Below are 18,569 nucleotides of genomic sequence, written 5' to 3'. Positions count from 1 at the left end.
AGCAGAAGGTTGCTGGTCTGATCTCCGCAGGTGTCCTTGAACAAGGCTCTTTTCTCCAGGTTACTCCGGAGCACTGTAAGTCACTTCAGATAAAAGTGTGATTTTTGTAAATCCTAGTTTATGTCTTGGGCACAAATAAACAATAAAGTTGCTTATTTCTTAAAGTTTATTTCTTTAAGGTACTACTATAATATTAATGCTTTTATACCTTTCATAAAATTATATTTGGGGGGTTTAAAACCCAAACGTATAAATTCAGTCATTATTTACTTGCCTCCACGCTAATCAATCCTTGCGGTGTTTTTTTCTCTGAACACACTAAAGGTGATCGTGGCAAAGTTTGTCCTGCTAGATTCTGTTAAAAGAATATGAGTCAATGAAGCCTGACTTTCAGAAGCTTCATGCCATTACTTAATAATGCTTTTAAAGCTTCTGAAATTTGGGCTCCATTGACTGATGTTGTATGAACATAATGCAGCAAGATAAACTTGACCAAAAATCACATATTTTCTTTTAGTCTTTCTCTAGATCAGCAGTATTTGCACGCCCCAGCTCTGCATAATTTGCATGTCTCTCTTTGTTAACACACCCGATTCAGATTATCAGCTCATTAGAAGTAAGCTCCATGCATGAACAGTGTTCCCATTGATTTTGTCCCTACACCCCGAGCAGGGAACGTTTGTTGAAGTTTACTTCACTTGAGAACATTCACACACAAATTTGCGCTGCACAATGTCTTCACACATGGAGAAGTGTGACATCATATACCTCTGTAAATAAATACAATTTAAATTCACATCTTGCACATTTCAATGCACTCTAAATGGAACATATACATTCGCTTAGAACTGGAATCATGGCGGTATATCCTGAGATGTCCACTTTACAGGGTATTTGCATGCTAATAGAACAAATGTCTGAAGTGATAAGAGAAACAGAAAAATGTGCAGAGCAGAGGGGTACGAGGACTGGTATTGAGAACCACTGTTCTAGATGTTCTCACTGGCTCTGGGGTCACTGAGGATGAAGAGACCACAGCAACATCCGGTCCAGAGTGTGGCAGTAAAGAGGTGGAGTGATGGAGCATCTCATAATGACACTCGATCAGCTCCAGGATGATGCGGTGGACTCTACATCCTCACTGCACACAGCAGTCCACAGACATTTCAGATCCTACAAAGATACACAATACAAAAACAGTCATTATAACAGCACTACGTCACCTGATTTCTGTATTAGAAGTAACAAAATGATCTGACTTTATATATTGCTGCCATTCTCAGCCACAAAAGCTCTGCAGCAAATGTACAGAAATCAAGAATCAGAAAAGTGCTGTAATGGCTTGTCACGCTGTCAGTCTCTGTTTTCCTGGGTGTTCCCTAGTGAGCTCACTTCTCCTTAGGCACTTCATCATAGGCAATTTAATTCCTCTAGTCTGGTCATGTCTTCACAGTAATTGCACTCCAATTAAATCGCACAGGTGCTGACAATCCTTTGTCATTAGTCTCCCTATATAGAGCTGTCCTTCTCTGTTGTCTGTATGGAGTCCTTTCCCTATGTGTCTATGCTCTCGTCTCCTGAGACCTTTCCTACCTTCTCGTTTCATCCGAGTTCCCGTTTTCATCCGGTTCCCTTTTTGGTTTTGGTTTGTCTCTCAAGACTGTTTATTTTGTATTTTACCCTTCTGTTAATAAAACCCATACTTGCAATTGGATCCTACCCTCTCCTTGTGTTTTTCCCAAAACCCACCGTCACAGAAGGACTCCATCCACCAAGGATCCAGCGGTATGTCGTCTGCCACTTTTTCCTCAGCCAGCAAGCGGGAGAAAGGTGGCTTTGAGGGCTCTCGCCTAGTGGTGTTCCGGGGGACCAGAGGAGGTCGCTCCGGAGCAAACAGTCGGGAGGAGGTCCGGCAGCGATCTCCACTGTGGGCTCCCGTCGACCCGGGATTTGGTTGGGGACCGCCAGTTCCCCAGTATGTCCCGAGAGGAGAGGGGAGACACAGATCGGCCGAGCCAGCGCTGTTGTACCAGATGGCCTCCAGTCCTGTGCAGCGGCACAAAATGGCCGCCAACCCAGCGACGCTGCTTGGCATGGCCGCCAACCCAGCACCACAGCACAAGATTGCCGCCAGTCCAGCGCCACAGTACAAGATGGCCGCCAGCCCAGCGCCACAGCACAAGATGGCCGCCAGCCCAGCATCACAGCACAAGATGGCCGCCAGCCCAACGCCACAGCACAAGAAGGTCGATACAATTCCTGAGTCTTCAGACAAGGGGCCACCGACTCGCCATCATAGAGGACGAAGGAGGAGGAGACAGGCGTTTACCGCTCCTCAAAGTCCGGAGGACGTTCCCGAGCAGCCCACTGTCATCCCGGAGGATGTTCCCGAGAGGGCAGCTGTCGTCCAGGAGGTTGCAGTTCCCGAGGCGGTGCCCGATGCGGTTCCCGAGGCGGTGCCCGATGCAGTTCCCGAGGCGGTGCCTGATGCAGTTCCCGAGGCCGAGGTGGTGCCCGAGGCCGTTCCCAAGGAGGTGCCCGCTGCTGTTCCGGAGGCCGAGGCGGTGCCCGCTGCTGTTCCGGAGGCCGAGGCGGTGCCCGCTGCTGTTCCGGAGGCCGAGGCGGTGCCCGCTGTTGTTCCGGAGGCCGAGGCGGTGCCCGCTGTTGTTCCGGAGGCCAAGGCGGTGACCGAGGCCGTTCCAGATGTGGTGACTGAGGGGGTGCCCGAGGCCGTTCCAGAGGCAGTGCCCGAAGCAGAGGTGTCTCACGTCTCCACAGGCAGTCTTAAGTCAAGTCAGGTGCCCATTGACTTTTCAGAGTTGAGTCAGTTCCCGGTTGACCCTCCGGAGTCGAGTCAGGTGTTCGTGGACCCTCCAGAGTCAGGGTTAGTCACCGTCGACCTTCCAGAACTAGGGCTAGTCACTGATGGTCTTCCTGAATCAGGGCTAGTCACCGAGGACTTTTCAGAGCCAGGGCTAGTCACAGATGGCCTTCCAGAGTCAGGGCTAGTTACCGATGGCCTTCCAGAGTCAGGGCTTGTCACTATTGACCTTTCAGAGTCGAGTCAGGTTCCCATGAACTCTCCAGAGACAAGGCTAGTCACCGGTGATCTTCGAGGACTGAGTCAAGTCACCGGTGATCTTCGTCCTCCCATGGGGTTGACTACAAGGATGTGGTGGTCTTCCGCTCCGCCCTGGGGGACTCTGGCCTTGACTACGAGGATGTGGTGGTCTTCCGCTCCGTCCTGGGGGACTCCGGCCTTGACCGTGAGGACGTGGTGGTCTTCCGCTCCGCCCTGGGGGACTCTGGCCTTGACTACGAGGATGTTGTGGTCTTCCGCTCCGCCCTGGGGGACTCCGGCCTTGACCGTGAGGACGTGGTGGTCTTCCGCTCCACCCTGGGGGGTCTTCTGCCCTGACCACTTGGGTGTGATGGCCCTCTGTTCCGCCCGGGTGGTAATCACCTAATGTCCTCCATGTACCCATGTTTTTGTGTTTTTTGTTTTCATTTGTTTTTCTTATCTCCTTCTTTGGACCTGGCCCTCCGTCCCTCCCCTTCATCCTCCGCCGGTCCACCACCCTCCTGGACTCCTTGTTTTGTGTTACACTTTCCTGCCTCTGCCTTTCCATTCCATCTGGTTGTTCCGTCTCTGTTTTTTTCCATTTTACCTGGTTGTCCTGTCTTTTGTCTTTCCATTCTACCTGGTTGTTTATCCCTGTCTGTCCATGCTTCTGGTTCTCCTGTCCCTGTATTCTGACCCTCCGTCCCTCCCCCTAGTCCGCCGCCGCTTCACCTCCCTCCTACCTCTTTTTCCTGTTGGGTTTTCTGGGGTTTTAAGGTGGAGCATCTGGGAGCTGCTCCGTAGGGGAGGGGGTAATGTCACGCTGTCAGTCTCTGTTTTCCTGGGTGTTCCCTAGTGAGCTCACTTCTCCTTAGGCACTTCATCATAGGCACTTTAATTCCTCTAGTCTGGTCATGTCTTCACAGTAATTGCACTCCAATTAAATCGCACAGGTGCTGACAATCCTTTGTCATTAGTCTCCCTATATAGAGCTGTCCTTCTCTGTTGTCTGTATGGAGTCCTTTCCCTATGTGTCTATGCTCTCGTCTCCCGAGACCTTTCCTACCTTCTCGTTTCATCCGAGTTCCCGTGTTCATCCGGTTCCCTTTTTGGTTTTGGTTTGTCTCTCAAGACTGTTTATTTTGTATTTTACCCTTCTGTTAATAAAACCCATTCTTGCAATTGGATCCTACCCTCTCCTTGTGTTTTTCCCAAAACCCACCGTCACATGGCTCTCTTTGAAATTACAATAATTAAAATAACTAAAACGTAAGATTTAAAATATTTTTTTTATTTTTTTTTTGAAAGCCTTTGATGGCAGCATTCCTTCATTAGTCACTCTGCAGCCGAAAAACACACGTGTCTTTGTAACATCTTAGACAAGAGTCAAGGCACCTCTATGATTTATGAATACTACATTTACATCACCTCACTCTTACCTCACTTTTTAACCAACATAAATGCTCCTCAATTTTTTCAACAGTACTAATGGACAAATAAAATGGATAATTCATGTTAAAGGGATAGTTCACCCAAAAATCTAAATTATGTCATTAATAACTCACCCTCATGTTGTTCCAAACCCGTGAGACCTCCGTTCATCTTTGGAACACAGTTTAAGATATTTTAGATTTAGTCCGAGAGCTTTCTGTCCCTCCATCCGATTCGAGAACCGAGAAGCTGATGATACTGCGCATGTGTGATTCAGCGTGAAGCAGACTGCATCTGCACAAAGCATCTGAAACGAACTGCTTCTTTTGGTGATTGATTCTGAACTGATTCTGTGCTAATGTTGTGAGCGTGGGTAAACCAAAGGCTTGCAATCATCGCCAATGACGTCATTACGTCGAGCGCAAAAGAACCAGGTGAACCGTTTTATTCAACCGGTTTATTGAATCGAACTGTCCGAAAGAACTACTGGTGATCCGAAAACCGATGCAACCGGTTCTTGACTCGTGAACGAGTCAATGTTTTGTTCGTTATCTGGATTGACTCGGTGTTCATCTTCAGTTCTCTCTTCACATCAGTTCAGTCAGTGTACTGTTTGAGTAAATTAATTACTCCGGGATATTGGTTTGTTTTAACTCAGAGGGAGTGTCAGACACATTAAAAAGTTAACATCTTAAGTCATTTGTGGTGGATTAATGTGTATTGGAGACGCGAACCGTTTAAAAGGATTCAGGGTGAACTGGTTCAAGAAGATCTGGTTACATCGAGTGAACGCGCTCACAACAGACCCGGAAGAGAAGTCAAAGCTGAATAATGTCTTAGTTTTTGCTATTTTTGGACCAAAATGTATTTTTGATGCTTCAAAAAATACTAACTGACCCTCTGATGTCACATGGACTACTTTAAAGATGTTTTTCTTACCTTTCTGGACATGGACAGTATACCGTACACACAGTTTCATCAATGGAGGGACTGAGAGCTCTAAATCTAAAATATTAAACTGTGTTCCGAAGATACACGGAGTTCTCACGGGTTTGGAACGACATGAGGGTGAGTTATTAATGACATAATTTTCTTTTTTGGATGAACTATGCCTTAACCAGGCACGTGCACCCGATGAAAATGTCTATATCATCATAAATATTGCTATTGCATCGCATCGCATATGTTTTAAATATTATGATATAATTTTGAGGCTAATATCGCCCACCCCTAATGAATAAGTCTATTTTATCTTTTCTTATTAGACATAAACACCAGTTTAGGAGGATGTAGGTTTCCTGCATATATATTCCTTGTGCCAATTTTACTTCTTTATTCTTTCTTATCCGTTCTTCAGGTTCTTTTGCTTTTCCCCTCTCATTCTTCTTTTATCGTTATTCTACCTTTTATTCTGATATTCACTGCTTCTTCCCTTAGTAGGGATGTCCCAATCAAGTTTTTTTTCAGTTCATTAGTCATTAAAAATTGAGCATCTGCCGAGACAGAGTCCCAGTCCGATACTCCGATGTATAGTTCAAAAACATTAGTAATTAATATCAATCCAGTGAGTTGAGCAGAAAGTAAATGTAATACTTGTGTGTATCATGGATATTTTCATAAACGAAAACTAAAACTGAGACGAAAATGACTGATCAAAAAACATTTTGGTAAACTGAAATAAAAATGTCAAATTAAATAAAAAACTAAAATGAAACGAATCTAGCAACAGTTATTGAAAAACTAACTGAAAAAAAAATAATTATCAAAAAACAAAACAGTTTTCATAATCATTGCATTCTCAGCCCTGCATGTGGAAAAATAGGCAATTACAGAAATGGCGTATAATGCATATGAGGTTATTTACCATGTTGCGTTGCGGGTCTATTTTTCTTCAAAGCACTGATTGCTTGTGTTACATGAGAAAATAATTAATTTTAACTACCTGACAAACGCGTTGGCTACAGAGTTAAATTAGTGCTGCTGTTGGATAAGGGGTCGGGTGTTCTGTTAAGTACTGCGGACAAGACATGTGCAGGACTCTGCTTTAAACTGCTTTGCTCCTCTCCCTCAGATAACAGAAAAAAAAGAAAAAAGATGAGAATGTGCATCCTTTCTAAAAACAATTAAAACCTTGTGAACAATCTGCCGGTCTGTTTTGAACAAATGTGCATATGCACATAAGGTTAAATTAAGTCTTTCTTTGGCCTGCACTCTGGAAGTGATCTGTTAATTCTGCTTTAATTACAGAAACTGAAACTAAACAATATAACAGCTAAACAGAAATTTGATTACAAAATATAAACTAAAAAAAAAAATCATTAATAAAAGAAAACAACTGAATTTCTATACCAAAAAAAAAAACATTAAAATAAAACCGATCTAAAAATGCAAAACTATAATAACCTTGGTGTTTATACATATATAATATACACTCTCTCTATACTATATAAAGACATTGGTGCGATAAAACAGATTTAGGGTTAGAAAGCTTGAATACCAGTTATCAGAATCTCTGCATTTTGGTGTAAATTATTGAATAAGATCTTAGTTTTCTTTAAAATTTGTTCAAAATGTATTTATTTTTATTTTTGTTATGCTGGTTGAATGTCTCTTCACATCCCGACAGCAATCAATAAGTTTAGTGGTATAAATGAATTAATATGTATTTATATAATCTGTGGAAGGCACAGAACTAACCAATCATATTATTTGTTCCAAACATGATAGACTGTCCTGCCTTCCTGTATATGTATTTGCCGACCTCAAAACCCATTCATACAGACATCAGCAGTGCGTTCATTATGCTACTGCAGACAGTGCAATAACAGAAGCCGTTATTATTGTATTATGCACTTTGAACTGTAAGGCTTTCTCATCAGTGAATAATAAATAAGATATTAGGTAATTTAGTTGTAAACTTATGAGAACACAGCCAGACCCAGTTTTCCAGTCTCTCTAGTAGTATGTTATGATCGACAGTGTCAAACGCTGCACTAGCAATACCAGCACCGATATTTTGCCAGAGTCACAATTTAAGCTAGTATCATTTATTATCTTAATGAGTGCTGTCTCTGTGCTGTGATGCGGTCGGAAACCAGATTGAAAATTGTACAGGGATCCATTTAGTATTTGTTCAGCTGATTAAAAACTTTTCTATAATTTTGTCTATAAAAGGAAGTGTAGCAGAAATGAGTCGAACCAGACAAATTAAAGAGTCTATCAGAGCTGTGTGCATTGAAACGAGAGCCGAACTCCTCAGGAAGTCATAAATCAGTTCTAGTGCCACAAGAACCAAGCAAGATAACCAACCAACCAACTTGTTCACACAACAGCTTTCAACATTAACACCAATAGAACAATTATTGACAATTTTAATTCGAAGAAGAGATTGTCAAATTTATTGTTCGTGATTGAAATGCAACGCTGGACATCACATGTAAACCCAGGAGATCAAGTTAAATACTTGCATTGACTTCCCCCACCCAGCAGAACCAGACTGAAATTCCTAAGGGGGAAGGGCTTAAACCTTTGTCTTCACAGAAAAGTCCCTTTGCCAGAGAATGGCAAAGAAACTGCTTTTTTGTACATTATATATGGACCAGAATGAACTCAAAAAGACTTATAAATGAATCATTCCATTGCTTAACTCCATATTCATTTATGTATAACCCACACATTTGACTATCATGTATAATCACTTATTGTGTATGTCTTTTGATAACTATAGGATACATAGTCATGTCTAGTATTGATATAATCGAATTTTCTTGCTTGATATTGTCCTGACAATCATTTATTTGTAAAATATATCATAATCGTGTTATAGGAATCATGTCCAAAATTAGACCCTGCGAGGCAGGAACCACATGCTTGGTAAGATAAACAAATGATTTATGATACCCCTCGAGCCAAGACCATATCTGATTGGTCAAGGCAACATTTGAGGGGTGGCCAACAAGGAAGTTTAAATACTTTGGACACCATGAAATTTAGCTTTTTAGTTCCAGCCTTGCTCATGCTATCAGTCATGCTATTAGTCATGCCTGCTCTTAGCTTTTAGCTTTGCTACCTAGCTTTAGCTTGTAGCATCTAGCCATGCGGTTAGTCATCATTGTTCTTTGAGCGCGGTTCCAGCGTGCCTGCCTGCTGCTACTATGCCACGATGAGAAGGAACACAACCTAGTCTCGTCAAACTTTATTTCTTTTCTTTTCCGTTTGAGAGTTTCGTGTTCTGAGTTAAGTTTTGTAACGACGACCTCGTCTGCGCGTTTGAACTCCAACCAGCCACACCACTCCAGCTTCAGCCAACGCCCAAGCACGGGCTCCTCAAGACGTCACTTCAGCCATTACTGAACTTCCAGCCAATCAGCGACACCGGGATACCCCTTTCAACGGGAGTCCCTTTCACAGCAAACGAAGGCAACATATTCCCAGATATTTGTTGTGCTGGTGTATCTAATATAATTTTAACCCCATTGAGGAACTCAATGCGAGCGCTAATTACGTGATTGATGGTTGTTCATGTTTATGCAATTTAACGTATTGCTGTGAACTTGGGATTCCATATTTCCATTCTCTTAAACTCATCTTTCCCTAACTTTCGACCTTCTGTGACGGCTGGTGAAAGACAGTCTGGAAACAAATGCGAGTTAACAGGATTTAATGAGATGATGAGATGTAATACAAAGACACACAAAGACGATGAGACGATAACACTCCAGGGAGACGGTGGAAGGTGAGAAATCCAGCCGGTAGTGGAGTGTAGGTGAGGAGTCCGGGGCTTGACGGCGTGAGGCAGCAGGAGAGAGTGGCACAGGAACTGCGGGGAACAGAGCCGAAGGTAAGTGTCCGTGGCTGAGTGATCGTGCGGAGAGTGGATGAGGTTCTAGGGAAAACACAGACATCCAAACGCAAACTAACACAAAAGCCAGACGGGGGTAACACAACGACATGAAACAACGATCTCACAAACACCAGACGTGAGACAAGCCATTATATAGGAGATGAGTAATGAGTGGCAGCTGTTGCTGATACAATTAACGGAGACGCCCACAACTAATCAGTGCAGACGCAGAACACACAGAATTCACCACAAAGTGTAAACAACCCAAGATCACGGTTTACCAACCGTGACAGTACCCCCCCCCCCTCTAAGGAGCTCCTCTTGGAGTTCCCAGAAGGGCCTACCTGCTGATTGAATTCATCAATAAGGGAGTGATCCAATATGTCCCTAGCAGGTACCTGTAAGGACGAAAGAACCTGAGATACTTTGATCTCCTGAGAAACAGACAATACAAACATACACGAGCATCTTCGAGACACCCCACAGAGTGGAGGAGCAGGAGCCCTCCTCCCCTTCTGGCCATTTGTTTCATTTTAAATCCCTTCACCCATTCTTCCTTCTACTCAGTCTGCTCAAAATGATTACATGAAAATGTCAATGCAAGTGAACTAACACTCATGTCTAGTATCATTGGAAATGTCTCAGTGCAACTGGTACAATGGTCTCAATCTTACAAAAGTAGATTAGAAGATAATACAGATCTGAAGAGTCAAGAGAGATCTTGATTACTGTGATGGGAGTGTCCTTTCCTAGGGCCCTCCATGTAAATTACCCCCTGTTCCCATTGAGTTGTAAAACCACCCAGGCTTGGGACCTGAGGTAATGCAAATTCCAATTGTTAGTTTCTGTCTTCATCTCGGGGGATGTTTGTCTTGGTCTGAGGTATTTAAAGGATTGCAGCAAAAGGATCAGGGCGATTTCTGTAGCCAGAAAGCCCGTAGTGTGTTGTGTGTCTCTTCACTTCATACTATGTATTTTCTAAGGTCAGGTATGCATATTTTACTTTTAGATTCATCTTTGAGAATTTGATGTTTTGTATTGATATGATTTGATGTTGTTTCAATTGGATATGTAATTGGCAAAATACATATCTACCTGACTGTAAATAAATTGTTACATTTTGATTCTATTCTGTCTTACTCTGTAATTATTGACTAGTAGATTACGTTGTATCCCTGTTAGCAACATGAGCACCCGAATGAATGAGTTAATATAAAAATAGAGTTAACTAGAATAATCAAATGTCAAAAGAATATTAATTAAAAAGGCATACAACCAATTTGCATTTCAACCTAAATTCGAGGTCATACTAAAATGGAGTCAGATTAAATAATAAAATGGAGTCAGATTTGAGTTTAACCTAAAATGAATAACTCTACGCGCTGAAAGACAGAACACGCAGGAAACCTTCATCCAGCACCGGATACCTTCCTTGGGCCGAGTGTCTGGACCTTACAAAGTGGTGACCCCGCCGTCGTGATCTCTCTACTTATGCGAGTGACGTCTTCCCAGCGCGAATTTCAGATTGATTCTCTCTGAAGACATAAGGTTTGAGCTTCTTCCCTGTCTACAACTACTGCCGTAAGTTCATTCCTTTTTCTTATTAGAAGTGTTGAGGGAAAGCTTTTTGCATTTCACATACAGACACATTTTTAGAACGGGTCGACATACCCATTGTTAGACCGGAGACGTAGAAATCCGGTGGGGGGAGAATTAACCGGGAAACATGGCTTTTCAGGGACAATACAGTGACAGTGTAGATCAGGAGATCATGGAAATTCAAGCATTACAAATAAAAGACACACTTCTTAGTTTAAATGATAAAGGATTCAATCTTAAATGGAAAAACAATGAAATTGTAGCTTGGTTTTTGGTCGAGGGCAAAAAATTGGCATCTAAATCGAAATATAAGAATATCCCAACTGCTATCGTCTACCTGCTTCGTAAAAATGACCTCGAGACAATAGCCGAAAACAAACGCACAATAACAAGCATCAAAGAAATTGAAAAAGAGCGCTCTGAAGAACTGCAAAAACTAAGAGCACAGGTCGAGGCATTTACATTGGAAAGACAAGGTTGGGCAAGACAGAGTGAGATGATGTCAAGAAAACTCGAAGGGCTTCAAAAGAAACTCCAAACCGGCAATAATTATATATCAGCTCTTGAAGACTGCTGTAATAATGCAGGCTTCCCAGTGGCTGCAGTTAAGCAAGCGGCACTGCATGAAACCTTTGATTATGATAGAAACAGCGATAGTGACGATGATGATGTTGCCGCATTAGATTCTCAGAGAAACCGAGATCCCGTTCAGAGACACGGAGAACAAAATCAGCGAAGTCCGATTAAAACCAGAGCAAAATCCAGCGAAAAACCCTCCAAATCAGTTAAAATTGCTGTACTCAAAACCATAACAAATGCAAACGATGAAATAACCACGATTAGCCGCCCATTAACATGCGAAGAGTGTACAACACACAAACAGATTGTGGGAATGATGCCCAGAAGAGGGCCATTCCAACCCTATTGGGAAACACTGATGCTACAAGCCACAGTGTATAAATTGGAAACTAGGGATGTATGGCAAATCGCACTCTTAACCATTCCTGAAGAACTCCGATCTAAATTAACCCCTCAAATGAAATCTGGAGACATAATCAAGCGAAACAATAACGAAACTGACGAAAGTATCTTTGAACGATTAAAACAGGCATTGCTAGATATAAGGGGTCCAACAAGCGCAGATTGGAGCAGGATACTACAAATTAAGCAGGAAAGCAATGAACCGTTTGAAACATTCGCTGAACGTCTGTGGACGACATACAAAGAATATTCCGGTCTAGAAAATGCAAGCCGTGATCACGAACCATTGTTACCACTCATAAAGAACAATGCTGGCACTCCAGTCCAAAATGCTTTGTTAAACGGAGCAGATTCAGCCGAAAACACATTCAGAGCGATTGCAGATTGGGGTTCAAGGATAGAAAACAGATGGAAATCAAAGCCCCAAACCATTGCATCTGCACAGTGGATGACAGAAGGGAATTATTCTAAAAGCAATGGGGCTGAAAAGCATGTCCACTTCTTGGAGGTGACTTGCTGTGATGAATCTAGAACTTTTAGTTCAGAGGAAGCCTGTGCCACTGCTCAAGATAGTGTGCCGATTTCAGTTCTTAAGGAGATGCAGCACCATAATAGCGCAGAGTCGTGGACCAGTGTGCAAGGCGTAAAGAAAGCATTAGAGATTCATGAAAATCCTCAAACTTCAGGAGAACACAGCAAACAAACCTGTGGCAAAAATAGCAGGTTTTGTTCTTCCTGTCAGAAAATAGGCCATACAGAGGAAAAATGCTGGTCACTGGGAAGGGGTAGACCTCCACCTTATTTTCAGAAATGTAGGATATCACTTTCTAAAGGAAAAGATCAGGGGTTAACATGTAACAAGTCTACCTCAGGTAACACTCTTAGTGAGTTGACTGCATTGTTAATGCAAGGCCTTCAGCTACTGACTTCACTTACTAGTGGGTTAGCAGTTTAATAGCAATGAGTTTAATATGGAAACATCCACATTTCAATAATCCTGCTTGCATTTTCAAATTTATAATTGTGCTGAACATTGTGAGCATAGAAAACACATTATGGTTGTTTGTGCTACTAAATGTACACATAGCTTAGTTTAGTTTATTCTTTAAAAAACACATGACTGCTTTACTGTAAGTGTGTAAACACTTAGGTTTAAGGTTGTAGATGCTACATGCATTCTAGACCATGTGTCTTGTGTAAAATTGGAATAACTTTAATACTGGAATTGCATCGCAATTTCAAGTTGCATGTGTGTCTGTGTTGAATTTGTTTGTCTCCTGAGTGGTACACTCTGCTATTTTCTGTATAGCTGCAGTTAAACCATGTAGAGGAGCATAGAATAGCCATGTGGCCACAGTGTGATTTCATAAATGTCTTAATGAAAATGCTCTCCTCACATGTGAGAACTTAAACTGTGTGGCAGATTGATTTGCTTCACAGTGCTAAAAGGGAGGAAGTGTGATTTCATTTCAGTAATGTGGCACAAGCGATAGCAAACCAATTCATCCTTCACTGAGGAGCAACAACTAAAAATTTGATCTGATCAGAGAGAATGGCTAACATTATTTGGAAATGGAAACTCTGATTTTGCAACTAATCTTGTAATAATAAAAACATTTTATGGAAGTATTTTGAGCCAGATCTCATTTCACACTCGCTCTTAGAGGCTATTACCTGTTACAGCAACAGGACCAAATTTACATAACAATTGTAAAACTTCCTTTCCTTTGTTTGGAGCATGACAGCATTTACACAAAGCCACAGTCGTATACAGCCACAAAACACCATTTGATCTTTTAATCTTTTAAATTGACTTGAAAAATAATGAGAGGGGGGTGTAAAATACAAGAAGTTTTTATGTGCCACAGAGATCTGCATGTGTGAACAACACCATAAAACAACAATTGTCAAACAGACAACACCGAAACAGGTGAACACATTTCTGCCCACTGATCTGACTGTAATGAGAGCAACAGCAACTAAAGCCATGGACATTGGTCCATTGGAATGCATGAAGACATGGGTGATAAAAACACCAATTAATCTAGAAAATGTCCCCAGTAGAACTGGGGTCTCTAATGCTCATGACACAGCAGACTGTGAGGGCTCGACTGCAAGAGCAGCATCAGGTGTTACACACTCAGACTGCACTGAAATAGTAGCAGTAATTCAGATCTGACCAACCGAACTCCGTTTGTGACATCTGGATTAAAACTGCAGTACATGAGGATGAATGTACTTAAAATAATTCCACATGCCAGAACACTAAACTGATGAAAAGTTCAAAATTAACTGTGGTTATCTTTGTATCTGTTTCTGTCTCAGGTTGACCACTGCAATTCTTTGGAGGACAGATACCAGGAGGGTGTCTTGTCCCCTCTGCACCAAGCCAGGACAACAGAATTGTTACATAACCTGAAATGCGGGAGATGAATGTGAAGACACTTGAAGGGGCCATTCACACCTCACAGGAGAACATCACCACACAAATATCTACATGGCCTCCCGGATTAGAACCGGAACTAAATTTTTGCAACACAGATTGCTATAGATTAGACTCCATTCATCTCCCAGACATGACCATAGAACACACATTTCACCCATTGCATCACCTCATCTAGACTATCCAGTCTGCACACTACAATCAGAAGACAATGATGGCTTAGATCACAAACGTGGTACTCCTCTAAAGATCTATTGTCCATCATCACACTGACAGAACCAGATAGCCTCACACACACAGGACCATAGAATTAATTACATTTCCAAAAGATCTACTATCTGCAACCGTCTAAAAAACTAATGGAACAACACTGTAACACATTTGTACGACAAGTCACAGATCGATGGTGCAATTTTTTTAACAGAGGCAGACAAACCTTTACAATTTAAAATTTTGAATCTTTCAGATTGTCATTAGGGTGGTTGACAAGCCAGAGGGCCCCTGGTTTCCCAACACATCACTAATGACAATAAACATTATTAAAATTATAAAATATGAAGTGCCTGCACTTCATCTCTATCAGTCAATTATAAAATTAAACACTTTACCAAACCATCAACTGTGACTTAACCTTTGTATCAGATCCCCATTCTCACATACACACAAACACACACACACACACACACACACACAAACACACACACACATACACACACACACCTGTTACAAGGAATTTAGGATTTACATTGTAGAAAAATGTTTTAATCGTATTCTAAGTCACTTCTTAAAAACCTTCTAAAACATCTTCTAAAGTGACTTGCAATAGAAAATTCCTGAATTAACAGTGTGATTATTGTATATACCTTCATAATTGTGATTGAATGTTATTATTGTCATTATATGACTTGTTTATTGATTGCATACCTCTAAATTAATGCTCAAATTATACTGAACTCTTGCTGCATTTCCTTTGAGTCATTCATACCAAAATTTATGTTTACATGGGACCACTTTTAACATCAGATGTACCACTTGCACTGGCTGACATGAATTCATCAGGTTTCTTTTTTGTTTTATTGCTCTTATATTAACTTATGAGTTTTCTTTCTTACTCCATGGGTGATGACATTAAGCTGATCAGAATACAGTCATTGGATGGCCACTAAGATGCTTTTCAGGTGTCCCACACAAATCAGTGTGTAAGCAAGGAGAACACCTTCACCTACTGAAGTCTGCTTAAAAACTGCACCGCTGGAGGTGAGAGGATTCACGAAGATGGGTCAGACTACTGTCCTAGAGATGGTGCCATAAGGAGCAGAGGTTTCTCCACAAAGGAATGACACGTAAACTGAACAAGTCGTAAAGGCTCAGATTGACCCACTGAACTGTGCTCACATGCTGAGCTCAACCACAGGTAGAAACCCTGGAGACATTCATCCACCTGCCAAACTCAAGCGACACACACATGCTGAGACTGAGTGTTCTGCAGATGTTTACAGCCCTCAGAAGGTTTCTAAAGCTGCTTACATCACAAAGACAATTTTGAGATAACATCAATCATCTAACAGTGACCCCATTGGATTCATCTGAATGTGACCCATTGGGGGTCAAACGGAGGAACTGTAAGGACGAAAGAACCTGAGATACTTTGATCTCCTGAGAAACAGACAATACAAACATACACGAGCATCTTCGAGACACCCCACAGAGTGGAGGAGCAGGAGCCCTCCTCCCCTTCTGGCCATTTGTTTCATTTTAAATCCCTTCACCCATTCTTCCTTCTACTCAGTCTGCTCAAAATGATTACATGAAAATGTCAATGCAAGTGAACTAACACTCATGTCTAGTATCATTGGAAATGTCTCAGTGCAACTGGTACAATGGTCTCAATCTTACAAAAGTAGATTAGAAGATAATACAGATCTGAAGAGTCAAGAGAGATCTTGATTACTGTGATGGGAGTGTCCTTTCCTAGGGCCCTCCATGTAAATTACCCCCTGTTCCCATTGAGTTGTAAAACCACCCAGGCTTGGGACCTGAGGTAATGCAAATTCCAATTGTTAGTTTCTGTCTTCATCTCGGGGGATGTTTGTCTTGGTCTGAGGTATTTAAAGGATTGCAGCAAAAGGATCAGGGCGATTCCTGTAGCCAGAAAGCCCGTAGTGTGTTGTGTGTCTCTTCACTTCATACTATGTATTTTCTAAGGTCAGGTATGCATATTTTACTTTTAGATTCATCTTTGAGAATTTGATGTTTTGTATTGATATGATTTGATGTTGTTTCAATTGGATATGTAATTGGCAAAATACATATCTACCTGACTGTAAATAAATTGTTACATTTTGATTCTATTCTGTCTTACTCTGTAATTATTGACTAGTAGATTACGTTGTATCCTTGTTAGCAACATGAGCACCCGAATGAATGAGTTAATATAAAAATAGAGTTAACTAGAATAATCAAATGTCAAAAGAATATTAATTAAAAAGGCATACAACCAATTTGCATTTCAACCTAAATTCGAGGTCATACTAAAATGGAGTCAGATTAAATAATAAAATGGAGTCAGATTTGAGTTTAACCTAAAATGAATAACTCTACGCGCTGAAAGACAGAACACGCAGGAAACCTTCATCCAGCACCGGATACCTTCCTTGGGCCGAGTGTCTGGACCTTACATACCCAACTCCTCTCCTCCGGACTGTAACCTTCCCAGTCCACCAGATACTGGAATCCTCGTCCCCTCCGTCTTGAGTCCAGAATACGATTAACCGAATATGTTGGTTCCCCATCTACGAGACGCGGCGGCGGGGGAACCGGAGTAGGCGGATTAATACGTGCATAAAACACGGGTTTAATTTTGGACACATGAAAGGCGGGGTGTATCCTCTTGTACGCAGGAGGTAGTTTGAGGCGGACTGTCACCGGACTAATGATCTTGGTGATAGTGAACGGGCCGATAAATTTGGGAGCTAGTTTATTAGAAACGGATCGCAATGGAATGTTACTGGTAGAAAGCCACACTTTTTGACCCACGACATAGACGGGAGGCTTTGACCGGTGGCGATCGGCCTTGGCCTTAGTGCGCTCCCTCACCCGGAGCAGAGTCTCACGGGCTCTGGTCCAGGTGCGGTGGCACCTCTGGACAAACGCGTGAGCGGAGGGGACCGCGACTTCAGATTCCAGACTGGGAAATGCTGGTGGCTGGTACCCTACACTACACTGAAACGGAGAGAGGCCCGTAGCTGACACTGGCAACGAATTGTGGGCGTACTCCACCATTGAGAGTTGTTGACTCCAGGAAGAAGGATTCTTGGAGACCAAACATCTCAACGTCCTTTCTAAATCTTGGTTGGCTCGCTCAGATTGTCCGTTGCTTTGGGGATGATAACCCGACGACAAGCTAACTGACGCTCCTAATAACTTGCAAAACTCTTTCCAAAATTTGGATATGAACTGGGATCCCCTGTCTGAAACCACGTCTACCGGGAGGCCATGGAGCCAAAAGACGTGATCTTAAACAGTAACCTCTGTCTCCTTGGCTGTCGGTAATTTGGGCAAGGGAATGATATGTGCTGCCTTCGAGAACCTGTCCACTACAGTCAAAACGACTGTCATGCCATTAAAGGGGGGGAGGGCGGTAACAAAATCTAGAGCGATATGTGACCAGGGTCTCGAAGGGACAGACAGCGGTTGAAGGAGCCCATCAGGAGGTCGGTTAGATGACTTACCACTGGCACAAACTGAACAAGCCAAAACAAAATCGCGGACGTCGCGAGCCATACGTGGCCACCAGAATCCTTGTCTAACCAACCCATTAGTTCTACTTATCCCTGGATGACAAGCCATGTTGGAACAATGACCCCACCGAACAACTTCGGACCTTAACTCCTCCGGCACAAATAAGCGGTTCAGTGGGCAACCGGACGGAGGCATTACCCCTTCTAAGGCCGTCTTGACCTTCGACTCGACCTCCCATACGAGTGCTTAGACTACTTATCTCTCAGGCAAAAATACACTCGGGAGTAACGGGACGGGCGGAGGGATCAAAAAGACGTGACAAAGAATCGGGTTTAACATTTATGGAACCCGGGCGGTACGATAGAGTAAATTCAAAAGTGCCCACTGAGCCTGCCTGGAATTGAGTCTTTTAGCAGTTCTAATGTACTCTAAATTCTTATGATCGGTCCAAACAATAAAGGGAACCCCTG

The 18,569-nt window shown here is 42.5% G+C and overlaps 1 protein-coding gene across 1 annotated transcript in view; it reads right to left on the bottom strand.

The window, feature by feature from the left end:
* LOC127963166 (uncharacterized) overlaps positions 1 to 18,569 on the bottom strand; it is a 392,897-nt gene that overhangs the window by 178,413 nt on the left and 195,915 nt on the right. The gene's annotated exons all lie outside the window — the stretch shown is intronic.

The sequence above is a fragment of the Carassius gibelio genome, chromosome B8 (assembly GCF_023724105.1).
Source record: "Carassius gibelio isolate Cgi1373 ecotype wild population from Czech Republic chromosome B8, carGib1.2-hapl.c, whole genome shotgun sequence".
In the NCBI taxonomy this organism is placed as follows: Eukaryota; Metazoa; Chordata; class Actinopteri; order Cypriniformes; family Cyprinidae; genus Carassius; species Carassius gibelio.
This window is presented reverse-complemented; position numbering and strand designations above follow the sequence as displayed.